We start from the raw sequence: 12423 nt of genomic DNA on the forward strand, positions 1-12423 counted from the left end.
CCATTCCTGCCCATCTCTCTGGGTGGTAAAGTTTCCTGCCCAAGTTTGTGTAGGGAGCAAAACCGGAGCCTCCCCTTTTTTTCACTTCTTTCCTCACTCACTGACCTTAGGAACATTTCTCTTTCCTTTTTTTTCTAAGTATAGAACCCTCAAAACAATAAAAAGGGAAAACCACATTCTAATAGCTCAATGAACTGTCTAGTCAGATTGGGAATAGTATAAACTGATTTACAGAGTAGTTATAAAAATTTAGCCAGGCATGGTGGCATACACCTGTAATCCCAGAACTTGGGAGGCTGAGGCAGGAGGATCGTTGTGAGTTTGAGACCAGCCTGGGCTACAAAGTGAGCTCAAGGCCAGCCTGAACTGTATAGCGAGACCCTGTCTCAAAAAGACAAAATAAAATTTAATATGGTACAGTAATGTATAATAAACCATCTAAAACACTGAAGCTGGATACACAGTGACAGTGTGATAATAGTATTATTGTTTGCCTATCACCTCATGTGAGCAACAGTTTATGAACCAGAGTCAGCTCTTTATATTAAGCTTCTTAGGCATTTTGCTTTAAAGTTAAGAGATCTAGACTCGGATTCTGGCTTGTCCTTTTCAAGAACATGCAATATTTTTCAAATTTTGGTAATCTCTTTTGTCTCCCAAGAAATTCTAAAATTAATGCAGTTTATTCTTATTTTCCAAATGTCTACTTTGCTCTTGTAGTTACACCTTAAGTGGTAAAGGTTTGGTCCCCAGTGTGGTGCTGTTGAAAACTTTAAGAGGTGAGGCTCAGTGATAGGTCTTGGATCAGTGGCGGAAGCCATTAAAGGAGACTGTGAGACTCCAATCCTCCCTTGCTTTCTGACCATGAGGTAAGCAGTTTCCTTCAACCCGTGCTCCCACCATGATGTGCTGCTTGGCCACAGACCCAGAAAGCAATGGGGCCAAGCAATTATGGATCGAAACTTCTGAAACAGTGAGTCAAATTAAACCCTTTCCCTTTATTAAATTATCATCTGAGGTATGTGTTATAGTGACAGCAAATGCTATTTCAGGTCTTGCAACAAGCTAGGTGCAGTGGTACACTTTTAATCCCAGCTACTTGGAGACAAAGGCGAGGGGATCACAAGTTGAAGGCCAGCTTGGGCAACTTAGTGAGATCCTATCTCAAAATAAAAAATAAAAGGCTGGGCTGGTGAGGTAGCTTAGTGTTAGAATGTCCTTGGGTTCAGTCTGCAATAAAAAAAGAAAGAAAACTCTCACAACAGGGAAACAGGGGCCTGCATTCCCTCATGGCAACAATCTCCATTCACACACATATATGTGAATATGAAGGTGAATGTTTGTTTCTACAGAGCTCTGTCTTTTCCTGTCTGCTTTATTTTCCCTCTTTCCTCTTTATGTTTCTTGTCTGGCATCTGTGGCCATTTGACATTTTGACACAGGCATAGGGACAAGAAAGGTGCAAAGGGAAGGAGAAAACACAATAACCTTCTTTCTTTCATAACACGTGATCACTACTATTTTCCTACTTATTCAATAAAATGTGAATTAATATTTATTGCAAAGTTGCTCTGTGACATGCCAGTTCTAAGCAATTTGTGCCCCCTATGTAATCTTCAGAATTCTAAAAGGTAGGATTTGTTATTATTTTTACTTCCTAAAAAAAGCAAATGATGCAAACAAGTTAAACAACTGGACAAAGGCCACACAATGAATTAGGGTGTGTCAAACCCAGCAGATAGTCGAAGATTCTAATTATTATTTTTTCTTCCAATGTTTTAAAAATGTGTTTTCTTTTTCTTCAGGATTCTGGTGAGTTGTGATTTGCTTTCAACTTTATGCTATTCTCTGAGGAATTGCAATAATTTGTTAGATGAAAAGTCAAACTATACAGATGTATATACAGTAGAAGTGAAAAGTCTGCTTTCCCATAATCCACTAGGAAAGGACTATTATCAAAATAGTTTACTGTGGATTTTTCTTGTGAATCTCACTAGCACTGTCTAGTTATAACACAATGGCCATATTAGGAGAAAACCACTATCATAGAGTTTATGAGGATATCATAATATGCAGCAACTATGTCCAGAATTGCATGAGATCTGGGAATTTCTGTTCAGCTTTATTTCCTTTGCCTCAGCCTTTAAAGAGAATAGAGAAGCAGAAAAGTGACTTTGGGGGTAATTCTAGGGGAGAAAGTAATTAACAGGCCTTCCTTCAAGCCAAACTCCAGTGAGGGATCACCACACATCTGATGTAAAATCATTATGTCAGCCACAAGGAGGTTCATCATTCATAAAGTGGCATCCTAAAATGTCACTCCAATCCACCCGAACAGTCTCTCTTGTAGGTAAAAGTAAATTCTTAGCATGCTATTCATTTATTCATTTGCTCATCCAGTTATCCATATACTTAACCTGTTCACATATAGCATTTAGCATATGCTTCAAACTCGTAGGCATGAAGTATGAAAAATAAATCAGAAAAAAGTTCCTGTCTTCATGGAGTGAAGAGGATGGTCAGGGAACTAGACAGCAAGCAAAGCAATTTAACAAAAATACATAGTGGGCCACATGGTGTTAACTGCTATGGAAAAAACATTAAGGGAGAGGGTAAAGACTATGAGGTAGGCTTATGTTTTTGCGCATTGCTTCTTTTTTCTCATTTAAAATGTCTTCTGACCAGGTGTGGTAGTGGCACATGCTTATAATTCCAGCTACCTGGGAAGGTGAGGCAGGAAGATTCCAAGTTCAAGGCCAGGCTCTCTCAAAATTGGAAAAATAAAAGATAAAATAACAAAAGTCAGCCGTGTGGTTCCATGGTAGAGCACCTCTGGGTTCAATCCCTAGTACCAAAAAAATGTCTTCTATGATTTCAGTTAAACACTCAATTTTTAAAGGCATTTTATCAAGCTAAGGTGGCGTTCAACCCAAAAGCCTCCTGTTCGTTATTGCCCAACCTCAACCTCTCCCCAACTCCCAGAGGTAACTGCGATCCTGGCTTCCATGTTAATCACTGCCTTGCATTTTCCATAGTTTTCTTACCTTTGTATACCTCCAGTGGTAAGCTCCTTCAGGGCCTTCACAGATTTCGGACTGAGGATATGCTTTTCTTAGGGTAGCCCCTGGGCAATGACTGAGCAGATGATGGCACTTAAGTGTGGTCTCTCCTGCCCAATATGGGAGACATCTCACTGGCACCCTTCACTCCACAACTCTGAGTTGGGCCAGCAGAGAATTTTCCACCATCTTTGCTTTCTGTGTTCAATCCTGGGTAATCTGTCCTGACTCACCTTTTATTTTACTAATTAAACTGGAAGATTTAATTTATTCAACCTGTTGTTCAAAATACCCACTGCAAAACCGGGTATGGTGCCGCACGCCTGTAATCCCAGCACTCTGGAGGCTGAGGCAGGAAGACTGTTGTAAGTTCGAGACCAGCCTGGGCTACAAAGTGAGCTCAGGGCCAGCCTGAACTACACAGGGAGACCCTGTCTCAAAAAGACAAAAGAAAATACCCACTGCATTCTTAATGTTGGCGACTGAGTTTCCCATTTCTAGAAGCTCAGCTTGATTCCAATCTGACATGTCTCTTTTCTTAACTCTCTGTTTTGCAGACATTTGCAAATTTGTCATTTAATTCTTGAAACATGTCAGGTAATATCTGAAATCATTAAAATCTCTCTCTTGGCTGTTATTTCCTCAGGTTCCTTTTCTTCATACCTTGTTTTCTAGTACTGTCTGACTTCATGCTGGTCAGGCCTTTGGACAATTATTTCTGATAGTCTCCAAAGGCTCAGAAAAGAGAGGATTTGTGATTTGATTCAGCCAGATGCCTGGGAATACTTTGGGTCCACAATGCATCGACCAAATTCAGGGTGTGACAGACCCTCTTCATCGGCACTATGAGTCCTTAGGGTGCAAATCTGCCTGTGGGAAAGCATGTGGCAACACCTCTCAGGGTTTCTTTCCTTTTCAGTCTTTTTCTCTAGCTGTTTCGAGCCAATGCAACTTTCTCTGCAGTCCCCTCAGACAGAGAGTGAAGTTGATCCAGTCCTTATTTTGAGGGTGTGATCTTTCTTGACCCTTCTACTAATCCAGAGGATCTCCTATAAGATTTGCTGCATTTTGAATGCATGCTGGTCCTGAACTTCTGGATCTGGATGCTTCAATAGCTGACTGACTCCAGACTATCATCCAAAATTTAAATTTGCTCTGGGAATTTATAAATATCTTCCCTGCCCCTTGATACTTTTAAGGTATTACTTTGATATTTTCAATAAGGTTGATCTGAATAAGCAAGTGATAGATTAATCCAGCCACAAACTATTTGGAGTTGTCCTTATGAAGTGTTGGCAATCTTACTTTCCTTTGACTCTAAACTGGCCTAGAGATTTCCTCAGACTAGCACAAAGCAGTAGAAGTCACACTGTGGGACATTCTGAGCCAAGGCCCCAAGTGGTCTCATAATTTTCATTTTGGCCCTTTTGGAGCTCAGACTCCATGGGCAGATGTCTGAGCTATTCTGCTGGATAGGAAACATGGGAAACGACTGAGGTGCCCTAGCTACCTTCCGGGTGTGTGCAGGAGATCAGCTGGGGCATCCAGCTTCCACTCAACAAGCCATCTGACGGTAGGCCCAGGAGTGACCCATGCAAAAAACAATTCGATTGCCCCCCTACCAGATTGATGGTCTGTAACAACATGACCGAGAAAATTATGGTGATTGTGTCAAGCCAGTAAATTTTGGGGTTGTCTGTTGAAAAACAAAGATAACTGATACGCCCAGCTCACCACATATCAAATCTGCTAATGAAATTTTAATGCCAGAAACATCACAAACTTAATTTTTGTTATTCATTATTCTGAGAAGACATTTGAGTAAAATTTGCTAATAATTCACATATATTTTACTGTATTAACCAAATATTTGATGGTAGATTTAGAGTTGTTGAGCTGGGTTTGGTGGCACATGCCTGTAACCTCAGCATTCAGGAGGCTGAAGCAGGAGGATCACCCTGAGTTTGAGGTCAGCCTGGGCCACACAGTTAGTCCAAGGCCAGCGTAAACTACACAGTCAGACCCTGCCTCAAAAAAAAAAAAACATAGACTTGGACTTTTTCTTTTGCTTTCAGAAAAATCGTTAGCATACACTATCAAAATGGTCTTTTGGATACACCATAGTCAGCTGGTTCTAAAGCTTGGTATGAAAAATTGCACCTCCTTTCTCCAAGCTCTTCCTTTAAGGGGACTAAAATTAGCTGTGCTAAAACAGTATTTAGAAACAAAACTCATTATTCCTTAAACTAGAAACCCGAGAGCAGAGCAAGAAATAGTACAATCTTAAGGCCATTTACTTTAGTTCAAGTTCACTTTCTAGTCACATGGTTTGGATAAAAACCTTTTTGACAACTGTCTACCGTAGTCCCAAAAAAATAGTTTGCAGAGCAGGATAATCTCTTTGACTATCCTTGCATGGCCTTGTGTTTTTAGCATCTATGTAATGATCTATCTATAACTAAATTTCTCACTAATAGTGTAATGCAGAGAAAAATGTCATTACTTACCTTAGATAACAGTTAATATGGATTACTCAGTTACACAGTAAGTTTCTTTTTTTTTTTTTGTATTGCTAGGGATTGAACCCAGGGCTTTGCACAGCCTAGGCCAAGTGGCTCTACCACTGAGCTACATCCCCCGCCTTTGGATTTTAAGAGTAGTAAATAGTACATTCAAGGAAAATATTTTAAATTTTATTTTAAATTTCAATTTAACGTACAATTTATTTAACAAATGCCTAATAAGTCAGGGTTAAAATTGTTGCCTCACCGAACATGGTGGTGCATGCCTGTAATCCCAGCACTTGGGAGGCTGCAGCGGGAGGATCACTGCGAGTTCGAGACCAGCCTGAGCTACAAAGTGAGCTCAGGGCCAGCCTGAACTGAAGAGTGAGGTCCTGTCTCAAAAAGACAAGAATAAAATTGCTGCCTCAATAGCTGTTTTACGATTAAAGGAATTTAATCTTGTGTGTAATTTATTAATGTTGCTATAAATTTATTGCAATATTCACAACCATACTGTGTCATACAACTCTGTACATTTTTTTACTATGAAATACTCTATAAATCAGATTACTCACCATTTGCTTAATTAGGTTTATTATATTTGCATGCTGCAGTGCTTAAACGCTGATGGTTTGTAGTAATAAGGAAACGTTCTTAATACCTCGGTAAAGCTCAATATATAAGAAGCTAATGAAAATGATACTACAGTTAAAAGATATTTGCCTTGTAGAAAGACAATAACGATGCTGTCAACGGAAGGTACAATGGACACAATTTTGTCTTCGGTCATATTTGTAGGTTGTTATAAAAGGAAACTTTGGTATAATTTTCTACAACCAGATAGAGGGAAGGCAAAAACAATAAAATAAGGGAGAGTGAAAAGTAATTTGCTTTGTATTGGAACCATAGCAGGGGCACAATTCTGCCTAGAAATTGGTTGATTGTGTATCTCAACACTCAATTATGAAGCTTTTTTAAAAAAAGCTTTTAAAATAAAATGAACTGTAGCTAAGGCTATATTTGTGATGGAGTAAATTAGGAGAGCATATGATGTGTAATTATCAGGATACTCCTATTGCTAAATGTTAAATTATGAGTGATGATGACATCTATAAACCTGACTTTTCTGATAAGCTGAAAAGTCTAAGGAAAATCAAAGATGTAAGAAAGTGTACGCGAATTGATGGCATCAGTTAAGCTTTGGTTTTTATGATCATACTGTGAAACAGCCTGTACATTTCCCACCGTCACTACAATGCTTTCATTTAGCTGTGATTACCAGAGACAGCCTTCTGAGGCAAAAGCCGCGGGGAAGGCCTGAAAAGACTGAGAACGTGGGAAGCACCGCCACCTAGCGGTTGCATTTGTTTCTTACAAGAAACCAGCTTTTCAACAGGCAACCAAACCCGATCTCTAGATTCCATTCTACATGGCTTTTGCAAGTTGGTAACAGCTTGGACTACGAGTGATGGTGTTAGAAAAGACTGATGAATCTTTAATGGTAAATTCCTTGATAAATTGTGATTTCACATTTGACCCATTTAGGCAGAAACGGCTCAGCATATGTCCATTTAAAATCATTTAATATTGGCATTATGCTGCCTAAAACTCAATAAAAAAAAAAACCATTACATTTGAAGTCCTGTTTACTGTAATTAAAAGAAGTTAACACTTTCAGCTTCCTACTTTACCTTCCAGTTCTTTGCACTGGGAACAAAAATCCTTGGCTTGAACTACTTAGTTGCTTGCCTCAAGCCCAGAATCTAGGGCTAGACATGGAGCATTTTACTTCTTTAACTTTAGAGGGCAAACTTCTTGAGGGAGGGGCTCATTTGGCTGTATTTGGACTGTAACGGGAGCATACATTTCCCTTGGAGTTGGTTGACCCTAAATTGTTTAAACAGTTAACTACAAGGGGATATGCACTCTGCTAACCACTACCAGTGAGTGCAGTTCAACTGGCCAAACGCAGTCACTGGAGTTGATTATGAGACAAACCAAAGAAGGAGCAGGCTCCAGGGTATACGAAGCCCTGCATGTAACAGACAAGGTTCCACCTAGGCCTAGCATACATGTGTGCTTCTCTCTGACAGGGAAGAAGGGGAACATGGTGTCTCTGATGGACATCCATATTGAGGACCTGGCAAAAATTTGCCTCTCATATTTACTATTCCATTCTATAACCACAGAGAGGACATTAGCTCTGGTTTTACTATAAGTGTACAAACTTAATAGAAGCTGGGCGTGGCGGTGCACACCTGTAATCCCAGCAGTTGAGAGGCTGAGGCAGCAGGACTGTTGTGAGTTCGAGTCTAGCCTCGAGTACAAAATGAGTTCAAGGCCAGCCTGAACTGCAGAGTGAAACCCTGTCTCAAAAAGACAATAAATAAACAAACAAACAAACATTAAGGCTGGTATTCATGTGTAAATATGCTGAACAAAAATATATACTGTGTTGGGGAGTGGGTGTGCATACTTATGGGGGATGTTCATATACGCATGCACTTAACACAGAGAACTAGAGAATTGACCTGTGGGATGGATACATAGAGCTTACATTGAAACAACATAGTTTCAATCATTAGTTGTTATTTCCTTTAAAAACATCTAGAGAGGGGCTGGGGATTTAGCTCAGCGGCAAAAGTGCCTGCCTGGCAAGTGCAAGGTCGTGAGTTCGGTTCCCAGTACTGGACAAAAACCAAACCAAAACAAAACAAAACAAAATAAAAACATCTAGAGAAAGCAACCAAATAGCAGTAACATTTTCTTGAGTGGAGCCAAAAGAAGTAAAAAAACAATGCAAAAGGCCACACAAGTGAAACTGGAGGATTCATTTATTGCAGAGTTCCGTTTCCCTTCATTAGCAGCTGTTAATCATTTTGATTGTCTCATCATTTTATTTTACCTATGTCTTTGTGACCCTTTCAAAACACGTCCAGAAGAAGATTCTAATCCATTTTGTATCGTTTCTTTGACTTGTAATGAACTAGAACCTGGAAAACGATAAAGCAGCCCTTGTGCCCAACTTCAAATTCAGTAACATGGCCACAGTTGTTTCCCCCCTTGATCTTGTGCAGAGTTGCTTCTTTTCTATACAGAAATCTTCCAGCCTTAACCTGTGAGAATGAAGGTGACTTACAGAAGTGGTTATTAACATTTGTGGGCGGTACTATATATGAAATAAAGCAAGTGGATTTTTTTTCAGCCTTTTAAATTAAGTCATAACAAATGAATGGCTAAGGAAGGATGCAACTTTGAACATGCATTTATTTTTTCTCTATAATGATACTTTATATGAGGTGCTCAAAGTAATTCTGCCAGAGGACAGATGGAGACAACTTCAACCTTTTTAATTCAGGAGGCCATCAGGGCAAACACAATCACACTGAAGGGACAGTAAGTGATAGGGGTGGGGATCTGCCTTAGTTTTTTTCTATTTGTTTTTTTTTTTTTTTTTTTTTTTTTATTTTTTTTGTACCGGGAATCGAAATCAGGACCTTGCACTTGCTAGCCAGACACTTATGCCACTGAGCTATATCCCGGGCCGAGTTTATTAAGAAGTATATCAAACATACATAAATGTAGGGAATGCAGTAAATACTTGCGTACTTAACACTAAGGAGTTTTAAAACTGTGCTATACCGTATTTGCTGTAGCTTTTTTTTTTTTTTTTAGAAACAACTTTGCAGGTTCCAGCCAAGCCCGTTCCCATGACTCCAGCCCCCTTCCAGAGACAGCTGCTACCCCCACAGTGGTTTTACCCTTATCCATGGGTTACTCACTAGCATGGATCCACATAGATAACACTTCGTGTTATTTTGCATGTTAAAATTTTTATGTTTATGAATATTCAAAGATTTGGGCGTGGTGGCACGATTTTAATCCCAGTACTATGGGACGCTGACACAGGGTCCTAAGTTCGAGCCCTCTGGGCAACTTAAGAGACTTGGGGAGACTCACTCTCAGAATAAAAAATTTAAATTTAAAAGGTTGGAAATGTAGCTCAGTGATCAGGCTGCAGGTTCACTCCCCAGCGCCACAAGAAAAGTTTCTAAATATTCAAGATGTGTGAAATAGTCCTTTAAATATTGGGAAATGATGAAAATGGTGACCACAAGATTAATTTTAGGTCTGTGTCCTTTTCTACTGTTCTTTTACTTTACAATTTTTCTACGAGTGGTATTACTTTCATTTCCAAGAGGTTTTATTAAAAAGTGGACAGAAATGGTCATTTTAAGAGTTCCTCTGGCAGCTGAAGGCTTGAAGTAAGGTCGGGAAGAAGATGAACAGATAAAATCAAACCTTTAAGAAAATTAACAGCACAGTTAAGAGGTTTTGTGTATGTAAAAGTCAAGCTACTGGTAACTAGTGGTAATATACTGCGATTAGCACTTTAGGAAGGCTGCCTCCTCACTTATTACAGGTTGATTAGTTTATTTTTGGTGATGGGGCCGGGGGACCAGTTAACTACATCTTTGAGTCTCAGTATATTCTAGGGAAGATACCACGCAAACCCCTGGGAGGGTGAGTGCAAGCACAGAATTTGGTTCATCACACTCTCTCAGGAACCCTTGACTAAAGCATTTTTCTATTTCCAACATTAAAACACTTGAGAGAAGTGTTAGTGAAAGTGGAATGAAAAGGAACCCTGCAGCATGGGGGGCGAGGGCGTTAATTTATTAACCTCCATTTTTCAATGGGTAAAGAAAATTCATTTCAGGGATTACAAACTCCCTTACCATCTGGGACTTGGCATTTATATTTATTTTACATAAATGCAAACTTAAATCATTTTGTTTTAAATAGGCCTGAAGGGGATATTTGGTCTGTAGGTCATGAATTCATGACATTTTTTATATAATCCACATACCATCAAATGTACCCTTTTAATGTATGATGCATCTGTGGTTTTTAGTACATTCACAAAATTGTGTAACCATCACATTTAATTTCAAAGCATTTCCATTACCCCAGGAAGAAACTCCATGTGCACTTAAAAATACTTCCCATGTCCCCTTCCTCTAGGCTCAGGCAATCACTAAGCTACTTTCTATGGATTTGCCTCCTCTGGACATTTCATCTAATAGCATACTACATGTGGCAGTTTGTGGCATAAATGTATTTTGGGTCTAGTTTCACTTTGCATACTTCCAAGGTTCATTCACATTGTAGCATGTATCAGTACTCTTCGTTTTTTTAACTGAGTAATACGCTATTGTAAAAGTATAAAACTTCTATTTACTCATCAACAGATACTTGGATTGTTTTCTCTAGTGCTGCGCATATTTATGTACAATGACTTCCAATGTAAGTTCAAAAACTTAGCTTTGTAAGTAATATTATGGTTCAATAGTATACGTACTAACAATTAAGATGGTTCAAGTATATGTATTTCCACCCATCTCCCAAGCGCCCAATTAGCACTTGGTTCTGTCCCAGTAGGTAACTTGTGACAGCTTACATTTTTGTTGTATAGGCAAACATTCCAATTTTTTCTCTACACAGCACCCACATTTATTTTTGTGGTGCCAAGGATAGAACCCAGGGATTCATGCGTGCTAGGGAAGTACTCTATCACTATCTATATGCGGAGGGCTTTCTACTTTGAGACAAGGTTCTTGTGAAGTTTCCCATGGTGGCCTCAAACTCAAAGTTCTTCTGCTTTGGCCTCCTGGGTAGCTGAGATTGAGTGTCACTACATGTCTATCCATTAACTTTCCTGTCCCTCACAGTCCTTCTCCTTTCTTCATATAAAGGATTTTCTCCATTCTCTCCACTTCCCTCCACCCCCATGTTGGAAGGATCCTATCCAGGGCCTCCTGCACGCCAGGTAAGCACCAGCTGGCATGAGCTGCATTCACCTCGAGCTCTCTTTTCAATAGAAAGGTAATGCACTAATGCACTTCCCTGCTCCTTGTGTTGTCAATTATCCGGAGTAAGGCTTCCATTTATTTTTAGACTGTCCTCATTCTCTTCCAAAGCTACAAATTTTCTATTGAGTGGCTACAGTATAGATTATTTAACAAGTCTCCCTCTGATGAGCACTTTGGTGATTTAAATAGTTGCTATTTATAAAATTTACTTGTAAACTTGCCATAAAATATGCAATATCCAGTGAGATAAATACTATCAGATTGAATAACAAAGAATAAAAGGTACTTAGTATTTATCAGGGAAACCCTAAAAGGTCTACAGCAATTGTGCTTTAAAATAAATATTGCCATCGCCTCAACTCTTAGGTTGTCAGGTAGAACTGGTTATCTGAAATAGGGTGAAAACTGGTAATTAAAGATACTGGCCTAACTATGCTACTTGTTTTTAACCTAACTTTGGCATCTCAGAGTATTTCTTTATACTGCTCAAATTTAATTTAATGGGTCATTTTTATTAATGCTGATGAGAGAGAATTCTCAGTAAATACCTGTGAGGTTTTTGTCTATGGTATTTAGCATATCTTATACTTAATTATAAGATCAGCCTTAAGATATGTACCTATAAAATGTATATTTTTTTTTGGTCATTTTGAAACAGGGTCTCACTATGCAGTTCAGGCTGGCCTTGAGCTCACTTTGTAGGCCAGGTTGGTCTCGAACTCACAAAGATACTCCTGCCTCAGCCTCCAAAGTGCTGGGATTATAGGCATGTGCCAGTATGCCTGGCTCTGTAGCTATAAAAGATGAACAGCATAGCAATCAAACTGTTTTCTCCGTTTCTGCTAATTGTTCATGTGAACTTGTAATTGTTAAGTTGCAAGAACAAGGAACCAAGTAAGCTTTAATATTTAAATATTAGTTAAAACCAGTTACAAAAGAATGAGGTGTGGACTGTCAAGTCAAGAGAACAATGGTGTAGTAACTCCA

Source organism: Chinchilla lanigera, unplaced genomic scaffold, assembly GCF_000276665.1.
Source record: "Chinchilla lanigera isolate Chin_1 unplaced genomic scaffold, ChiLan1.0 scaffold00130, whole genome shotgun sequence".
Taxonomy (NCBI): Eukaryota; Metazoa; Chordata; class Mammalia; order Rodentia; family Chinchillidae; genus Chinchilla; species Chinchilla lanigera.